Here is a 19795-nt window from a genome sequence, read left to right on the forward strand (position 1 = left end):
TGTGGCTGGCCCAGGTCAGCTGACTCAGGTTTGTTGTGCTCAAGCCGTGAGAATAAAAACTGCAGTGTAGATGTTCAGGCTCAGGCTGGAACCTGGGCTCTGAAACTTGGTGATGGGAGTTGGTGTCAGAACCCAGGCTCTATGCCCAGCCCTAGTCCCAGCATGAACACTGCAATTTTTAGCCCTACAGCCTGAGCCCTGTGAGCCCAAGTCAATTGACCCGGTTTCTCAGACTTGGTGCTGGGAAGGGGTAGGTGTGATTATTACAGTGCAGACCCACATACCTGAGGAGAGGAAAGACGATTTTGTGATTAGTGTCCTCAGCTGGGTTGCGGGAAACCTGGGTTCAAATCCTGGTCCACTACAAACATCCTGGGCAAGTCACCTGGTCTTTCCATGCTTCAGTTCCACATCTATAAAATGGGGATACCAGTGCTTCCCTACCTGGTAGGGGTGTTGTGAGGATAAATGCACTGAAGACAGCAAGGTATTCAGATACGATGATGGGGGACACAGAAATACCTAGATAAGAAATGAGGAGAAAGGATGTTGCAACTATATGGCTTGTAGCATCTATGTCAGTGAAGGAAGAGGATAGCTGGGAAAATAGAATCTGACAGAGACATTGTTATATTTGTCTAATTTCTACAACTGTAAATTCTTCTGAAAAGATTTTCTAGGACACAAGCAGAAATCACTATACTGTTAATATGGAAGTTACTCATTCAGTTATGTTTCAGTCAACACTAAGTTAAATATTTCCCCATGTTAAATGAATTAGTAAAAGGAACCAGAAGGAGAGAGAGAGAAGTAAATGAAACTCTACCCTGTGCAAAGCAAAAACTCTTGATGAAACGACAAATTAAATCCCTGTCTCAGAATGACTATCTGAACAGAAGAAGCACTTCAATAAGATTAAAAAGAATACCCCAGGCAGAACAGCAAAAATGTCCACCGGAAAGCACATACTCCCCAAAGAAGAAAACTCTCCAGAAATCAAGAACTAAGATAAGGAGCACAATGAATCAAAGCATATATTAAGGATATTAAAATCAACTAACTGAACAAAGATCCTAATCCACAAATAAGCACACTTGTCACTTATCAAAGTACTCTACGAATAAAACATATTCCTCAATGGAAACATTAGCACTTCAAGAGGACACACATACAGCAGATAGACATATATCAGTTCCTCATGAGAATGTCACATTTTCAGTTAGAAAACACAGGCAAAACACAAACGTGCACCTCAAATCATTTTTCACAAATGGCAATTTTGAGTAAAATATTGACGTGCCTTAGAAAAGCCTCCATATAGCAACCACAGATAAAGTTCTCTCTAAATATTTTCACTAAAATCTATTCAAGTCCTGTGAAACGATGAATTTCAGAACAGTGGCTGGTTAGGACCTTTTAAAAGTATAGGTAAATTAGACAGATGTACTTTTACCCACATACAGCAAATGCACTTTCATTTCCATTCCATTAATACCTCCATAACTTCCCTGTCAATTTTAAAGGAATGCTTTCAACTTAAAAATCATATGTTGCAAACACGTTTCTTTACCCATTATTAACACCTGAAATTACTCTAAATATCCAGATCCAACCCTACCTTGCTCTGATTTGATCCCCGGTAACTCCAGTGAAGTCAATGGAATCAGAGCAAAACCAAAGTAATGCAGACATGACAAAATTATAACATAATTTCAGAAATTTTTGTTTATTGTCTTCAACATTTGATGTATTTTTACATTACAAAACACTCATTTACTGCTGTGGAATCAGGACTGAACCCTGTATAAATGAGCTTGACTTTAAAGGATTTGTCATTTTTCAGTGAAAATAAAATATATTAAATACATAATGTAGTGAGACAAATTCATCCTTGATGTAACTCCATTGACTTCAATCTCTCTCTATTAATTCCTAGTCTATCTAGCTGCATATAGAATAGGTACTACTCCTTTTTAATTGGAGCCCAATCCTCCAAGGGCTGTGCCTCCTGTGAATTTTGGGTGCTCTCAGCTCCCAACACAATGAGAGTACAAGAGGCACTCAGCACTTTGTAGGATCAGGGCCTGGAAAAATAAACTAACTTTATTCAGTAAGGAAAATTGCAGTTTAGAAATGTGCTCATTTTTCACCTGAAGAAAAGGAATCTGATGAAAGTCTACAAGGTGGTAATGTACCTTAGAAATCGCTCTACTGAAATTAATTACTTTGTGACTGAGTAACTTCAGAAGGTATGCACATTTGTATAGTTTATAACAGGGGTGGCCAACCTGAGCCTGAGGAGCCAGAGTTTACCAATGTACATTGCCAAAGAGCCACAGTAATATGTCAGCAGCCCCCCATCAGCTCCCCCACTCCTAGTGCCTCCCGCCCACCCGCAGCCCTGCGGATCAGCGCCTCCCCCTCCCTCCCAGCACCTCCCGATCAGCTGTTTTGTGGCATGCAGGAGGATCTGGGGGGAAGTGGGGAGGAACAAGGGCAAGGCAGGCTCAGGGGAGGGGGCGGGAAGGGGTGGAGTGGGGGTTGGGCCTGTGGCAGAGCCAGGGGTTGAGCAGTGAGCACTCCCTGGCACATTGGAAAGTTGGCGCCTGTAGCTGCAGCCCCAGAATCTGCCTATACAAGGAGCTGCATATTAACTTCTGAAGAGTTGCATATGGCTCCGGGGCCACAGGTTGGCCACCCTAAGAACAGCAGTTATAACATTTTGCGAACTTGGAAAGGAAAATTGACAAGATCTCTGTGCAAAATAGAAGCACTACTCCCTTACTACCTGATAAACTCTGAAATACACATCTCTTTATTTAAAGATGAGTGAAGGGCCAGATAATTTCCAAGCATTCCCTTTTTAAAGGGATCAATTGTACTGAAAACCATGGCGATACAAAGATATTAAATGTGAAAGGAAAGGATATAGTTGAATTTGGCATTCACTGTAACAAATATTTAGTGACACATTAGGACTAGTTCTTTGACAGATCACTTTTAGTAGGTGTCTTTTGCAGGAGATTGCTTAACTCAGCCCATTTAACAATCCCATTCCTTGCCTTTGCTTTTGAAAGAGCATTGACATTTGCCCTTCTTATTTCTGTAAGCAGCCACACAAATCCAATAGACTGGGTCCAACTATGGAAAACAGCAGTGTCATAAAGCTTAATTTCAATAACAAGCTTCAGCAGCTCAGAAAATGCATAGCCTTCATTCCTCTTACAATGGAAAGAAGTATCATTTAGCCTCTAACAAGGAAAGGGGTAATGAGGTAAAGATTTAGTGTTCATGTTTATAGGAGACTTGTGTGAGGTTAACCAATGCAGCGAGACCTAAAAAAAGGAAAAAATAAAAAATATTTCCAGCCACATATTGAAGTTAAAAGATGTTTATTTGAAATAATTTCATTCCAATTTACATTTTTAAAGAATGCACAAATTAATAACTATAATGATTCAATTAATCCTCCCAGCAAATATTACAGAAATTTTATAAAAGTAACTAATATCTGAAAGTAAAAACTGTAAAAAATGGTTATTCTATTACTTTGTTCACCTGTTATTACTTTAGATATAATAAAACCTAGCTCTTATATTGCGCTTTTCATTAGTAAACCTCAAAGCACTTTTACAAAGGAGGTAAGTATCATCCCCATTTTACAGATGGGAAAACTGAGGCATAGAAGGATGACTTGACATGTCCAAGATGAACTGGGCAGACCAGTGACAGTGCTGTGAATACAACCAAGTTCTCCTGAGTCCCACTTCAGTGCTCTATCCACTAGGATCCACTACCTCCTTTTACAGAGCTGCCAAGACTTGGCTAATTGACATTTGACTAGATTAAAAAAAATAAATAATTGTCCCCTTGTGCCCCTTCACACTTTGTTCTTGCCCATAGTCATTAGGCATTCTGAGGCCCTCTTCCTTGAGCACAACACTCCTTATGGGAGAGGAGCTCTTAGTCTGTGTACTACTGACTGATAATCCCACATCAGGAGATCCCAAGAATCATAGAATATCAGGGTTGGAAGGGACCTCTGAAGGTCATCTAGTCCAACCCCCTGCTCAAACCAGGACCAGTCCCCAGACAGATCTTTGCCCCAGATTCCTAAATGCCCCCCTCAAAGATTGAACTCACAATCCTGGGTTTAGCAGGCCAATGAAACCACTAAATTATCCCTCCCCACTTTCCTGTCTTAGAGTTGGAAGATCTTCATCAGCTTTCTAGGACAGAATGTGTGAAATTCTCAAACAATTTAGGACTCTAATAGGGTTATAGTAAAATAATATTTATTGAGAGAATATTTGTAATAAAACCACAGAAATGGCGCCATACATATAGTCTTAAACTCTGCAAAAACTTCTCTAGATATATACAATTTAGGATAATCACATTGCAAAACACATTTCCAAAGGAGGTATCCTCTTTTCTCCTTTATCCTTGGCTGGGTAATGAGTCTCTCATTATATTTCCATCAACTCCCAGTATTGCTAAACGTATCTAGTTAATCACTAAGGTGTATTCCCAAGTTCTTCTACAGAGAAAGATGTTACTCTGTCTCACATAGTAAACTGGTTTAAATTCCTGTAAAGTGAGGTTTTTTTGGTACCTCTTTTATTTCAAATAAGCATCTCCTGTTCCTAGAGGTATTGTGATTTGTTCTAACGTAACGACCATGCCTTTGCAGTAAATACTCCTGAATCCAGCTTACTCAGCTTGCCTTGAACCTGAGTTGAGACAGCTTTCATATATTCTTATAACTCTCTCAACATTCATTCTACTTATATAAAAAATGAATTAGTGACAGACTATACAGTTGATCTGTCATAGTCGCGTCTGAGAATTTTAGGACATCCTGCGGAAGAAAATGCAATCTTGCAGCCTGCACAAGACCTAGAAGGCTGTGGCAGGACCCAGCCTGTTCTTTGGGAAAATAAAAGCAAAACAAAACAAAAACTACATTCTGAAACTGTGCTTCACAGAGAAATATAGCTATGCAGGGGAGGAGAGCATATATAACTAACTATGGTCATCGAACAAAAAAATTGCCCCTCATGCCGCTCGCCCCCTGCACACTCCTATGAGCCTGATTATGCAGTATAAGTACCAAAGGGGGTGCCCTCATTGAATATCAAATTGTCAAAGCAACTCTGAGTTAAATAGGACCCTAAGAACAGCAGTTATTCATGTATTTTCTATCAGATATCTGAAAATTGTATGCTGAATTGCATTAGGCATAGTACTATATATACTATATAACTGGGGTTTTTGTTTGTTTTTTGGATTTTTTTTAAAATAAAACGCTTGAACATTTAGCTACTTTTTGCTACTGCTTCCCATTACAAGGGAACAAAATGGCTTCACTTTCAATGGTATATTCTTTTCGAACAGTGATAACTGAAAATATTGCACATTACAGATTTTTTTTTGCCCTTCATACCTGCTGTGTCATTCAGCAACTAATTGTTTAATGTATCATACTTCAGAGGTGAAACTGAAGTAATGTATGAACTATAGTAGGACCAAAAGGAGTGAGAACTCTTAACTTTCACTGTGTATGAAAGGTTAGATTAACATTCACATGAATAATATGAATAACAAATATGAATAATAAGAAATGACTAGGTTTTACTTATTTGCAGTGGTAGTGTAGCCGTGTTGGTCCCAGGATATTAGAAAGAGAAGGTGGGTGAGATAATATGTTTTGTTGGACCAACTTCTGTTGGTGAAAGAGACTAGCTTTAGAGCTACACAGAGATCTTCTTTGGCTTATACTTAGAGTAGGTTCAACTGCTTTGAATCGCTGGCTGTTTGACTTAGTTATGGCAGTTCAAATTCTAGACTGCTAGCAAGCTTTCTTAATGTATATAAATAAAGGTTGTAGCCCATAGAATGTCAGCTATTAGTTCTGCAATACACTGCAACTGTCCATTTTCTAAAATTATATAAAATCTCAAAAACTTGTATTGAACTGGTGAGCTGAGTTTATAAACATTTCTCCCAATGACAGTTCATTATCTACATTGCACGCTATGGGCCTGATTCTTATTTACACTAAGGCCTCTTCACACTCCTCTGGCACGCACTTCCTTTACACTACCAGAATGGTATACAGCAATGTAAAGTTGCCTTAGGGGAAAAGAGAATCAGTTCTAGAACTACAGGACATTTAAATTATGTATATATATAAAATACACATGTGAATATTATTGCAGCATTTGTCCACTGCTGCCTTGGGAAAAATTGTAATTGACAGGAATTTGAGTTTGGAATGCCAAACCGGTTTATAAATTACCTTAGCTAACCTAAAATTTAAAGTTTAATGCAGTGCCCATATCATTACACATTACTTTTTCAGTTTCATGCACTTATCACATTTCCCCAGAGGCTATTTCAGGTTTAGGTGGTGGTCTGCTTTGTGGTAGTAATTGCTTGTATACAGACAAAGTACTGCTGATAAAAAATTATATATCAAACAAATTAGATGTACGTCAAAAACCTATACATAATTAATTAAATACTGGAATACTCATAAATATTACAGAAAAGAGCAATAGGTTCCAAAAGAGTAATTCCCTTGCCACTTCTTGTTTAAACCACCAGGGCATGTTGCTGTTTAGAGACTGAATTATATATTTCTGGGTATATAATTAGTCCAACTAGTAACCTTTCCTCTACTTTCTGTCTTTGGTGATACACAATACTCTAAATCTAATCATGGATTACCCTTGATGGAATCATTATGGTTTTAAATAAATGCCTCATACATATTTTATAATTATTTTTATTAATTTACACAAGGCCTGCTTCTCTATTGCCTTGCACCTTGTGTAGGCATCTATACCTGTGCAAGGTGGATGTAAAACTTTACCAAATCAGCACTTTCTGGTCACTCTCAGTGATCATGTTTTATACACATTCTGCACAGATGTAAATGAGTGCACAAGGGGTGAGGTAGTAGACAGTCCAGCTTTTGTGGCAGTATGCCGTCATAAACTGTAGGCACACTTACAGCAACAAATTCTTACAACAAAACTGCAATGTTCTCTTCATTATGGAACAAGCATGGCCTAGCATCACAAATAAGCACAGAACAGAAACCAGCAGCAAAAGAAGGGGATGCAGCCACTATGTTGGCTCTTCTGTAAGATCCTAGGGTCTAATTCTGCTTTCATGAATACTGACATCATAGCACTGTAAGTCCATTGGCTTGGATCATGCCTTTCCCAGTTCCACTAGTAGAGGAGACCTCCTGTGCATTCATCTCCAGATGGAGATGGATCAACCATCTCCATGGCACCATTTCCATGCTCTCCTCTGAACATTATGGATGCAGGACTCACACTTGGAGAAGGGAAGAAACCGGTGTGGGTGAAGATGCACTTGTTGTTCCACCTGCTGCTCTGTGGACATTTTCCAGAAAAGATAATACAGCCCGGATTTGGGGTGAAGAAAATTGCCAGGGCCTCTATGAAAGCACCGGAATTTGCTAGGTGTCAGGAAGGTCTTTGAAGTCTGTTTAGTGAGAGGACCAAAAAACCCCATGTTGGTTTTCACCACAACTCCTCCAGAAAACATAAAGGAGCAACAAATTGAGGCAATCCTCCTTAAACTCCACACTCATAGGTTTTACCATGGGAGGGGATCAGGGCTGGGGGCTTCCAAATATAAGACAAGAAACAATAGATGGATACAGACGGAAGGTGGAGTACAAGGAAACAATGAGACAATATTGGTCAGCCTGACAGGCAGTGGTCTCAGCACACCAGCAGCTTAACTGTTGTCAAGTTTTTTGTAGGCATCATGGCAAAGGAAAGTTTTGAGGAGGGATCTGAAGGTGGATAATGAGGTTGTTTTGCAGATGTTTATGGTAGGCACCTCCGAAGCATGTGGGGCAGCATGGGAGAAAGAACAAAGATATTTGTATGAGAATTTAACAAGTAAGCAGTGGAGGCTAGCTTCATGGGGCAAACTGAGGCAAGCACTGACAGCATAGTAGTGGTGAGAGATGATAGATAAGGTGGGCAATGACTTCACAGGCCTTGAAAGTTAAAACAGGCAACTTATGTTTGATGTGATGGAATAAGGGGGAGCCAAAGGAGGGATTCAGAAAGAGGGATTGCATGGTCAAAGTGACAGGCTAGGAAAATGTTCTTAGCGGCAGCATTTTTATGGATGTACACAGCTCTGGATCCAGTCTGGTTTCTACTCTCAGACCCCTGCACAGATTATTTCTATTATTAGAAAAAATAAGTTATGTGCAGAAGCCTCTGCATATGGTTGACGACAATCAGTAAATGGGTCCACATCAATGCTGCATTGTAAAACTGCATCTTTTCAGAAAAGCCTGCCAGAACACGGCCCGATCTGTACAATTAAAGTAGCTGCATGTGCATTTGTAATTTGCAATCCATTCAAAAGCAAAGAGAGAGAATTATACAGCAGGTCAAAAGAAGTTTTTCTTTAAAAGACAAATGTGGTGTTATAATTGAACAGCTTTTAAACTGTTCACAGACAAGTCCGATTCTAAAATATTGCTATATTAAATATATTTTAATTCATCACTATGTTAGCCTCATTTTTAATTTTAAGTACTTTGCCTTTGTCTATAGGGATTTGAAAAGTCTAAACTGACTACATAGTTAACTATTAAAGCTGTCAATTAATCGTAGTTAACTCAAGTGATTAATTCAAAACAAACTATTAAAAAAATTAATCGTGATTAATCACAGTTTTAATTGCACTGTTAATAATAAACTACCAATTGCAATTTATTATAAATATGTTTTTATTTCTTCTACATTTTCAAATATATAGATGTCAGTTACAACACAGAATACAAAGTATACAGTGCTCACTTTATATTATTTTATTACAAATATTTTCCACTATAAAAAAGATAAGCAAAAGAAATGGTATTTTTCAATTCACCTCATACAAGTACTGTAGTACAATCTCTTTATCATGAAAGTGCAACTTACAAATGATTGTTTTTGTTACATAACTGCACTCAAAAACAAAACAGTGTAAAACTTTAGAGCCTACAAGGTCTGGTCTACACTACGGGGGGTGAGGGGGTCGAACTAAGGTACGCGACTTCAGCTACGCGAATAGATAATGCTTGATTAGACGCGATAGTTCGAACTCCGAGAAGTTGAACTCACTGCGTTGACCCGCGCGGTAAGTATGGACCTACCCTAAGTCCGCTCAGTCCTACTTCTTTTTCAGCTAATCACTAAGACAAACAAGTTTGTTTACATTTACAGGAGATAATGCTGGCCGCTTCTTATTTACAATGTAATCTAAAAGTAAGAACAGGAATTCCCATGGCACCTTTGTAGCTGGTGTTGCAAGGTATTTATGTGCCAGATATGCTAAACATTCATATGCCCTTTCATGCTTCTGTCTCCATTCCAGAGGACATGCTTCAATGCTGATATTGTTGGGGAAAAAAAGGGTTAATTAAATTTGTGACTGAACTTCTTGGGGGAGAATTGTATGTCTCCTGCTCTGTGGTTTTATCTATATTCTGCCATATATTTTGTGTTATGGCAGTCTTGGATGATGTCCTCTGGATTGGTGGCAGAATGAAGCGGCATATGAATGTTTAGCATATCTGGCACATTAGTACCTTATAATGCCAACTACAACAATGTCATACGAACACCTGTTCTCACTTTCAGGTGACACTGTAAACAAGAAGTGGGCAGCATTATCTCCAGCAAAATGTAAACAAATTTGTAAACAATTGGCTGAAAAAGAAGTAGGACTGAGTGGACTTGTAGGCTCTAAAGTTTTATACTGTTTTGTTTTTGAGTGCAGTTATGCAACAAAAATACTTCTAAATTCATAAGTTGCACTTTCATGATAAAGAGATTGCACTACAGTACTTGTATGAGGTAAACTGAAAAATGCTTGTGCCTTTTGTTTATCTTTTTTATGGTGCAAATAGTTGTGTTAAAAATAATGATAGAAAGTGAGCACTGTACCCTTTGTATTCTGTGTTGTAATTGAAGTCAATATATTTAAAAAGATAGAAAACATCCAAAAATATTTAAATAAATGGTATTCTATTGTGTTTAACAGTATGATTAATCGTGATTTTTTTAATTTCAAGATTAATTTTTTTACTTGCTTGACAGCCCTATTAACTATTATAACCACTGACTAGTTATGCTTAGCTGCTTCATTCTCATCTAGAAACCTTGCAATCTAGGAACTTCTGTGCATACTGGGATTTCTATGGAAGTTAGCATTAATGAAATAGACTGTTAAATTTCCCTAGGCTCAACCAAGGCATTAAGAATATAAATGTAAATTAGCAGAAAAGAATTAAGAGCCCTGAATACTACTAACACTCAGATCAGATTCCTCTTCATTGAATGTATATGCAGAAATTGGGGAAACAATCTTCCCCACCTTCCAAAATTACATTAGCTGGCTTTGGCAATATTCCTTTAGAGAAACATTGTGCTACATCATCATAATAGTCAGAAAAACTACACATTGAAGACCAATATCCCCGAGCCCAATAAATCTTGCTCATATGCATCTGTTCAATTTTGGAGACTTGCTTACAACATGTTAAGAGATTCTTCCCTGTATTCTAATTCAAAGATACTGAATTATAGTTTAAACAAATATGGTCTTGATATTCCTCTCCAGAATATTAGCATAAATTCAATGTAACTCCATTGAATGTATGAGATCAGAATGGTATCCATGTGGCTCTAATTTAATTAAAAACTAGCCTCTAATCAACCAATGTTGCATTTTTTTGTTTGAAATATTTAAAACAACAGTTGGGAAAATCACAGGTTAAATAATGGTTCCTGAAGTCAAGGTGATCATAGGTACTATATATTTTGTCTGGAACGGTATAACAAATCTCACTTATAGCTTTGCTTATAGGATTTATGTTATCCCCCAATATTAATTTTTATCACGGTGTGTTTCCTATATTTTTATGTGTTCACACTATTGAAGAGAAATGTTTCACTATTTACTTCAGCTGACTCTCTGCTGCCCTCTTCTCAGCCAATGATTGTTGCTGGTAATCAAGTGAAAATAAGATCTTAAGAGTTAGAAGGATATGTACAAGGATTAGCCTTGTACATATATTACCTGCCTAGTGTACACATACTTTGAAGGAATTACTAGCTTTTACTAAATATAGAAACTCACACCTCTTTTTGATATACTGAACAATAATAATACTTAATTACTAAATCTAGTTATTATCTAGCTCTGCATCCTTCAAAAAACATTCAATTTTAAACATTTGATGGCAGTAATTAAGGGTACGCTATTGTTAAATCTTTCTTATTGTATATCTTAATTTTAGAAACACACAAAACTGTTTTTTATTTAAATATAGATACCTCTGACTTAATTACATGGCAGTAATTCACTCAAAGGGTTATGGTGATACCACAAACAGAACGTTTTGAAGTTCAAGTAATTTTTAAATGCCAGCAGTAGTTGCTTCCTGTTCAGGAGCATAATCACATTGGGAACATAGGTTGGAGTAGGAAAGAAAATCTTTTATGTTACAGCCTGTTACGACTATAGCTGTTATGGCAGATTTTGGAAGCAGGTGTTTTGTTTACGTTGTTCCATTTTGATTTAATGATTTAGGATGAGAAATGAAAATTTAACAATAACAGAATCCTGTACTCTATAAGATTGGATAGATTTTGCCTTTTTTTCTATTTTAAATCTCTCTAAAGCAAAAGATTTGTATAGACTGTTTTAAACTACACCTCTACCCTGATATAACTCGACCCTATATAACACAAATTCGCATATAATGCGGTAAAGCAGCGCTCCGGGGGGCGTGGGGCTGCGTGCTCTGGCAGCTCAAAGCAAGTTTGATATAATGCGGTTTCACCTATAACATGGTAAGATTTTTTGGCTCCCAAGGACAGCGTTATATCGGGGTAGAAGTGCATGGTTAAAAAAACCCAGCAAGCTCCCTCAGTACATTTCAGAGAACTAAATATGTAAGATTTTACCACAATTTGCATTATTTTAACAGTCATCTGAATATTTTTAATTTGTATTAGAAATTATGGAGAATTCAGGTAATAGCTCCAAAAAGAGTATATTACTCCGTTTCACTGGATACTGTTACTGTTAGACTTTTTGAAGGTAGTTTCTGATGCAGAACTGAAAACTCCAAATAAAAACAGAAAACTATTATATGTATTAACAACTAGAACATCTGACAAGCTGATCTCTGAATGGGCTTGTACTCTTAAGTGCCAAATTCTTTGCCAGCTTGACTCCATTGGACCTGTTGAGGATTTCAACCTAATATTTTAGGAAAGTGCTTTGCGACATCCACAACTGAGGATGAAGATACTCTCACATTTCTACTGAGCTATAAGGAAAAGACTGAAGGAGCTCAAGCTGTGTAGCTTATCAAAGAGGATGTTAAGGGGTGGCTAACCTTGATGACAATCTATGAGTACCTACATGGGGAACAGAAATTTGATAATAGAAGGCTCTTCAGTTTAACAGACAAATGAGTAACAAGACCCAATGGTTAGAGTTTGAAGCTAGATAAATTTAGACTCAAAATTAAGTGCACATTTTTTAACAGTGAGGGTAAATGACAACGTGTTGTGGTTTATTCTTCCTCAATGCAAATCTTAAAATCAAGACTGGATTTTTTAAAGTGTGTGTCTACACTACTGCTGGAAGCATGCTTTCCATCTTGAGTGGACAAATGCGCTAGCCCTGATTGAGCTAGCATGCTAAAAATAAGTGTAGCCGGGGTAGCACAAGTGGTAGCTGGGCTAGTCACCTGAGTGCAAACTCACCCACACTCCCTGGGTACATACTTGGGTGGCTAGCCCAAGCCACTGCCCACATTACCCTCAGCTACACTGCTATTTTTTAGCATGATACCTCAATCAGAGCTAGTGCAAGTCTCTCTACTAGAGCTGGGCCATGCTCCCAGCTGCAGTGTAGATGCACCCTAAAAGATACGCTCTAGTTGAAACAGGAATTAATTTAGGGAACTCCTCTGGCCTGTGTTAGGCAAGAGGTCAGACAAGATGATCAGTGGTCCCTTCTCACTTTATAATCTAGTAATCTGAGCAGATGAAGAGATTTGCATCTTGTGTCTGTATATTTGCAAAGGTAGGAGAAGTAAATGTGTGAAAAGAAGAGAAGAGAAAGTATTGAAACAGAGACAATAAGGAAGAAAAGCAGCAGAAACACAGGAAAGGAGAATATGAAATAATAAGAGGAAAAAAGAAGCAGACTGGACACATGGTCCTTCCTAAAGCATATTCACCTCTAAATATCATCATGTCACTGTCACATGAAATTTTTTGGAGCATTACATGATATTGTGGTAATATTTGATAAAGGAAAGGAGAGAAATACAGAAGAAATGGAAGAAGTCACCAAATTTTTAAATTTTTGACATTATACTTGTAAAAGAAAAGCTAAATGATCTTCATAATTGACCTGTTCTCTGTGAGAGAAATTATTTTTCTAAACTAAAAATGTGTGACCAAATGATGGATCCAAAATACCCTGCAAATTACTGCTTCATTCTTCTCTTCATTCTTCATTGGAATGCTTCATTCTCTTCATGTTCGCTTCCCAACTGGAGGATACAATTAACAGCCTTTTAAAGTTCCAGTTTCAGAATTTTACTTATAAAATTAAAAAATAATTCAGGTATTTAGAAGTTTGATCTCCCTTTAAAAACTCCTTTCCTTTACCACTCCACTGATGGAAAGCTGTGTAGACATCCACCTCTTATCTTCTGTAGCTGTTCAACATACAGCTCAAATATTCAAGCATGAAATTTAGATTCAATATTTTTTCAATAATGATTTTTAAAAGCGACAATTTTCACTTTTCTCAGCAGAAAGTTTTTTGTCTTCTACAATGCCTAGTCTAGATATGCCTTTCTCTAGTGCCAAGTAATCTTCCCCTTAAGGAAAGGGAAGTGAGTGAACTGATGTTTTCCTCTCTTCCTATCCCCAGCTTTCCCTTATAGTCAGAGAGAGCACTATGTGCTTCACTTTTTTACTGTAGGTGATTTAAAACATCTTACTTTGTGGGAATTGAAAAACATTACAAAGCCCTTTCTGCTGATCATAATCGTCTTTTCTTTCTTGCCATACAATCTGTTGGATCATGCCAACTAGTGACCAATCCAGTGGTGTGTTTGGATCTTTGGTAAACTTGAGCTAATAAGGCAAAAGGTGACGACTGGGAGCTACTGGCCAGTATCCTGAGCAACAACCTTCTGGGTAATTATTGGAATTACTGCTGGACCATATGCATGCTCCACTCCTTCCTATGGCACCCACTCTGGCAGCCTTTGTCATGCTGCCTGTATTCACAGCGTCACTTTGGTTGCTTCATGGAACATCATTAGCAGTGTTTCATACTCATACTCCTGCACCACCCACCCTCAAATACACGCCACATGACCTTGGTAATAATCCCTCCCAAACTCACAAATGTAGAAGAGTCAACATGTTACATTATTTTTCCACAGCCTGTGCACAAGTATCTTCTGCCAGCCATCCTTTTTGGGTGTAGCAAAGGCTTCTGCTTCTTTACATGCAGCTGTCTTTCACAATGGAAGAAAATGCATCACTGCCAGATTTTGCACCCAGCTACAATTATGACATTACATTACATTAATATCAGTTTTTTTCTTCTTTCAAAAAAACTGCAATTTGTCTTTAGTCCTTGACCTTGGGAATTCAATTTCTCAAGAGTGACAGTGAACTGTGCCAGATTTGCAACTCCTCACTTGTCCCCAGCTCTGATCCATGGATTGCAGTTTCTGATAGAAAGTCTAGGTCAAAAAGTGCTAGTCCTGGCCCAGAGCTCTGATTAACTTGGTGATACAATTTCTTATATAGCCTGTCATCCATCAGAAATTATGTCCCTGATCTGTCTCCATCCTAGGTTTAAGGAATAGGTTGTGATAAATGAAAGGGAAACACTTTAGAAATAGCTTCTCCCACCTACTCTTTGCTCTTGTCTGATGGGTGACAATTTTTGCCAGGTGTTCTCCCAAGAAGTTCAAACCCTTCTTAAGCAAGGGTGAGTTTTAAATCAACAATTTAGTATTGAAAGTTATAAGAATATCATCTTCTTTTAGTTTTAGTAAACATTATCCTTTACTTAGAACATTTAATGGACTCTAAATATATTTGGAGTATCTTTTAAATGGATACTGTAAAACGGTGTAGTTTATCAACATTCTGTTTGGGAAGGATGCCAGAATCAAAGCTATATAAACATATACATGGTAATCTTCATTCTTCACTACTTTTCACCTTGTGTCACCATTTATACCTCTTCAAAATGAGGGGAGTGCACAGTAGCTGTAAAATGCTGCCATTCTGTTTTGGTAATGTTTTACATCCACATGTCATTTACACCTATGCAAAGTGGATGTAAAACATTATAAAAAGGTAGTATTTTATACTCACTTTGCACATAGAGGTGTGAATGACTGCACATGGTACAAAGTAACAGAGCTCATTAGTTTTATCAAGTGCAAAGAAATGAATATTTTGTCACAACATGCCATCCTTAACTCTGACCCACTGTTGATTGATTTGCTTAATGCATTTTGAAATCTTGACATTTTCTTACTAGCATATGATAAATATAAGTTTATATATCAATTGACAATAGACAGGTAACACAGGTATTATTGTTTCTTAATAATGTTTACGTACTTTAATAGGAAGCATTTATAGGAAATATACTACTTTTGACTTACGTTAAATTTTAATATGTACATGGAATAGTTTTTGAGGTTCAATGAATTGATATATAATTTTTGGTTTTTTTTCAGAAAGTATTTTGTAATATGTTCATGAAAATAATATTTATTTTGGGTCAGAGTTAAAGTGATTGTGCTGTGAAATATGCATATTTGTGCCGCTGATAGGAATAACATATCCAGGCTTATTTAGACTGATTTTCAGAGGTCCTGACCACTCACAATGCTTTTTGTCTTCGATGTCTGCTCTATGCCAGCTGGGAATCTTCCATGCTTGTTAGGTGGAATCCTCAGGTAGCTGGATGAGTTGGGTTTCCAGATGCTTTGTGCTGAGCAGCACGAAACAGCAGGAGGGAGGCAAGGATTTGGCACACAGTTTTGCAAATGTTAAATAAACTAAACTGATTGTGAAAACTCTGTGACTTCAGTGTGTCCAGGATTTTATCCAGGTCTTTTCATAGGGTTGTACAGCACTTAGCACAATGATGCTGAATAATAGCTGGAGAGCAACATGCATATTGGCCTAGTAAATTTGAAATTGTTGTGGAAATAATCTGTCAGCAAAACAAAACTGTTTACAAGCAACAGGTCACCCCTGGTTTTAACTGTTGTAGAAAGCTCTAGTCCATGAAAGTGGACTGTATTGCACAATGAACTGTCTCACTATCTTTGCTTTGGCCATTGAAATAATTCAGCAACAACCAAGCTATATTCTCCGTCCACTTTTACTTTTCCCCATAAGTTTAACATTATAAACATTTTTAACCATTTAAAGTGGCAATTTCTTAAAGATGGCCAGAAGAGGAAATTTGAGTTTGTGCCCATGTTTGCTGCTGCTTCAAACAGAGAAGAGCTGAAAGTTTGTTTGGCTTTTCTCTTTATTTCTTTCAGATTGTATTTTACTTCAAAAATAGCAGGAATGTTAAGTTGTGCCTTCCCTTCTTGGATAGATGACTCAAGTGGGCATTGGGAGCCTTCTCATCTTTTAACTGAAGAGGGGATGTTGATTCTTGAAGCAACAGATCTTTTCTTACAAGTGTTTTGAGATAAATAGGTGTCTCAAAAAACAAACAAAACTGTTTAAACTGTCTGAATAAAAATCACTTCTCTGAATCAAGTGCTTAATTGCAAAGATAAAGACTTAGGCCACAATCCTTCAAACATACATACACATACTTAATTTTAAGCACACAAGTAGCCCCACTGAAGTCAATAAGCTCTTACTGAGGGCACTAGCTCTGTGTACACATTGGGGAGACACACTGAATGTGCACATACACAGTGTAAAAAGGATTTTTTCATGAAGAAGGGTCTGTGCTTTAGGCCAGCATTTCCACTTAGCCAGGGCAGTTTTCTTGTTTAATTTTAATTGTTGCTTACTAGAAAGTAACAACACTGTTATGAAATTCTTTTCCAACATCAAAACCACATGTGAAAGTGTTTCATGTTCTCAAATGTTTGGGAAGACACACGGAATCAAATTCCAGTGGGCACCTTTCTGTTTTACTGGCATAGCAGATACTGACCTCGGTTATGTGGGCATCATGTGTACTTCATGTTTGACTGAATGAGTAATACGATGGGAAGGCGAGGGGGATAATTTTGGTTCAACCCTTAAGATCAGGAACTTCCCCCAACAAGTTATTTACAGACACTCATGAAAACAAAAAGAGCAATCTGCTTGGGATACATGCTAACAACAAGGTATACATTATGAAGAGGGTTAGAGAAGAGGCTGGTCTACACACACATTTGCAGTGAAATAAAAACCAAAACCAGTGAATTAAAACTGACTTAGTTATTTGGTGCAAGTCTAGGCATTGACTTATTTTAAAATAAGGTGACCAAAATGTATTTATTTTTTGTAAAGAGTATCCCACACATAGACTTGCACTGAAAGGTTCTGGGAAAGTGATTGATTTATAAATCAATGCAGCGTTGAGTGTAGACTAGGTCTATGATTGCCAGAACCACCAGAAATATCAGCGCCAGGAAGCCAATCATTTCCAGCTCTTCTCATTCCTCTGTGCAAAAACAATCTTAAAGGTAATTGCTGGTGCTCAATTTAAACCACCCCTGCAAAAGCTGTGTTGGAATCCCCATTATCTGTGCACTGCTGCTCACGATTGCTGAATCCTGAAATTACAGAGGAGATCCTCTGAAGAGTAATGGAACCACAGTCTATGGACAGACGGCTTGAAGTGATGAAGCATATGTCAGCCTTCAGGTACTGACATTTCCTACAAGGTGTAGCAGCGCCGTTTAGGATTTTCAGTCTTCAGGGACTTACTTGATTAAACTAAGCGTTAAGAAAGGGGCTCGCTAGAGGGTTTCCCCACCACCTATTCGCTCCTTAATGCGGTCCTCAAATGTAACCCAACTCCGTAGTTGCCAAGGGGAAGTACAAGATCGGAAGGGGTGGCCGCTCCCCTAAGAAACCCTGTTAATGAACTGAAAAGGTTTGACCCGCCAGATCAGCGGCTCTCCAAGCGTTGGCTGATTTCGCGCTCTCAGCCATCGCTCCTGTGCCCTGCAGTCCATCGCGTCGCGGGGATGCTGCCCCTTCTCGCCACCTGCGTTCACACAGCCCAGCCCCACCGCGCACGCGGGGCGCTGGCACGGCTCCCGGGGTGGGGGGGGTAGGCAGACAGGGTCCCCCACCCCCGCCCGGCCTTCAGCGGCGGTGGGGAAGGAGGTGCCAGTGGGACTGGGGTGGGGAGTTAATGGAGGACAAAGCCCGCGAGCTGCCCTGCCCGTCTCTGCCTGGCGGGGATGCTCACCGCTACCCCGCGGAGGGGGTCTCCCCTGCCCTCGGCTCCGAGTCCCCTCCCTGGCCGCTGCCGCCTGCCCCGCAGCTCCGAGGAGAGCCCACTCGGGCCCCTCCTTGCCCGCGGCCTCGCCCCCGCCGGGGCTCGCGGCGCCGGCAGAGTGAGGGCGGCGGTTGACGCGCATGCTCGGATCGCTCGGGCATGCTCGTTAACAGCCGGGGAAGCAAAATGTAACGGCGCGGAGCGAGCGGCTTCTCCGGCACTCGCCCAGCGGAGAGCAGCGGCACCTGCACCTGCGGCGGGGCTGAGCCGCGGCTCGCCTCGGGCTGGCTCCCCGCTGCCCTCTCGCCCCCGAGGCCGGTCCCTCCCGAGCGGGGACGCGGGGCGGCAACAGCAGCAATGTGGATTTATAGTCGCCTGCGCTGTAGCCGCCGGGGAGAGACGCCAGGGCACCAGCGCTAGAGACTATGGCTAGCGGCTCCCGCCGGGCTGAGCCGGGGCGCTGCTGAAAGTTCCCGCGCCCAACCCCTCTGGCCACCAGGTGAGTTCGCCTGGGCTCCGAGCCGAACTTTGCCGCTGCCGTCGGGGCTGCCCGGGGAGCGGAGCGGGGGTGGCTGCCGCTGCGTGCGTGTCTCGAGCCCGCTCGCCCAGCCTTGACCGCTGCCTGCCGCCGACTGGTGACAGCTGCGGGCTTTTCAGAGCGAGAGAGACACACACCCGCGCCGACCATCTGAGCCGTCCAGGTGCCTTAGGCGTGTGTGTACATCTGTCCGCGAATGTGTCATGCCCCCCCCCCCCGGGCTCCTCGGTAATATCAGCTTGGTAGCGATTATTCTCTCCATAGCGGTGTGCGCTGTGCGTGTGCAATCTAGCTCCCGCGCATCAATTCCGTGTTGTGTGTGTTTAGCTCTGTGTAGGAAGGAGGAATAAACTCTCTCTTTTTGCCTATAGGGGGTCTCCTTTGCTCACGGTTGCGGTTCTGCCAGAGCGCTCTAACAAGTGGACTGGGTGGATTTGCAGGGTGGCGGGGCTCGCTCGCTCTCTCTTTCCTCCCTGGGCTACTCGCGCCCCAGAACGATGCTTCCATTGCCCCTCGGTTGGAATCATGGTACTGCTTAACTGCAATACATCCGTGCCAGGCGGGGGGTTGTGTGTGTGGCCTCCCCTAACCGTTCTGGAAGCGTAAACTGGCATCTTAGTAAACTTAGCAGAGATACAGTAAGTCTGCAGTATTTCGTCTCGTACT

The 19795-nt window shown here is 40.0% G+C and overlaps 1 protein-coding gene and 1 long non-coding RNA gene across 15 annotated transcripts in view; one reads left to right on the forward strand and one right to left on the reverse strand.

Annotated features, from left to right (window-relative positions):
* The window catches only part of LOC120371617, a 41593-nt gene extending 22891 nt beyond the window's left edge, over positions 1 to 18702 (reverse strand). For both annotated transcript variants that reach the window (XR_005584496.1, XR_005584495.1), the window contains exons 1-2: positions 18562 to 18702; positions 285 to 522 (exon numbers count right to left, since the gene is read on the reverse strand). This is a non-coding gene — a long non-coding RNA (uncharacterized LOC120371617). The remainder of the gene's footprint in view (positions 1 to 284; positions 523 to 18561) is intronic.
* The window catches only part of TENM1 (teneurin transmembrane protein 1), a 697978-nt gene that overhangs the window by 172705 nt on the left and 505478 nt on the right, over positions 1 to 19795 (forward strand). For 2 of the 13 annotated variants that reach the window (XM_039487533.1, XM_039487528.1), the window contains exon 1: positions 18741 to 19090. The exons of the other annotated variants lie outside the window; for them this stretch is intronic. The gene's annotated coding sequence lies outside the window, so the exon portion shown is untranslated. Of the gene's footprint in view, positions 1 to 18740; positions 19091 to 19795 lie in introns of those variants that run through there. 13 annotated transcript variants of the gene reach the window in all.

The sequence above is a fragment of the Mauremys reevesii genome, linkage group 9, assembly GCF_016161935.1.
Source record: "Mauremys reevesii isolate NIE-2019 linkage group 9, ASM1616193v1, whole genome shotgun sequence".
Classification (NCBI taxonomy): domain Eukaryota; kingdom Metazoa; phylum Chordata; order Testudines; family Geoemydidae; genus Mauremys; species Mauremys reevesii.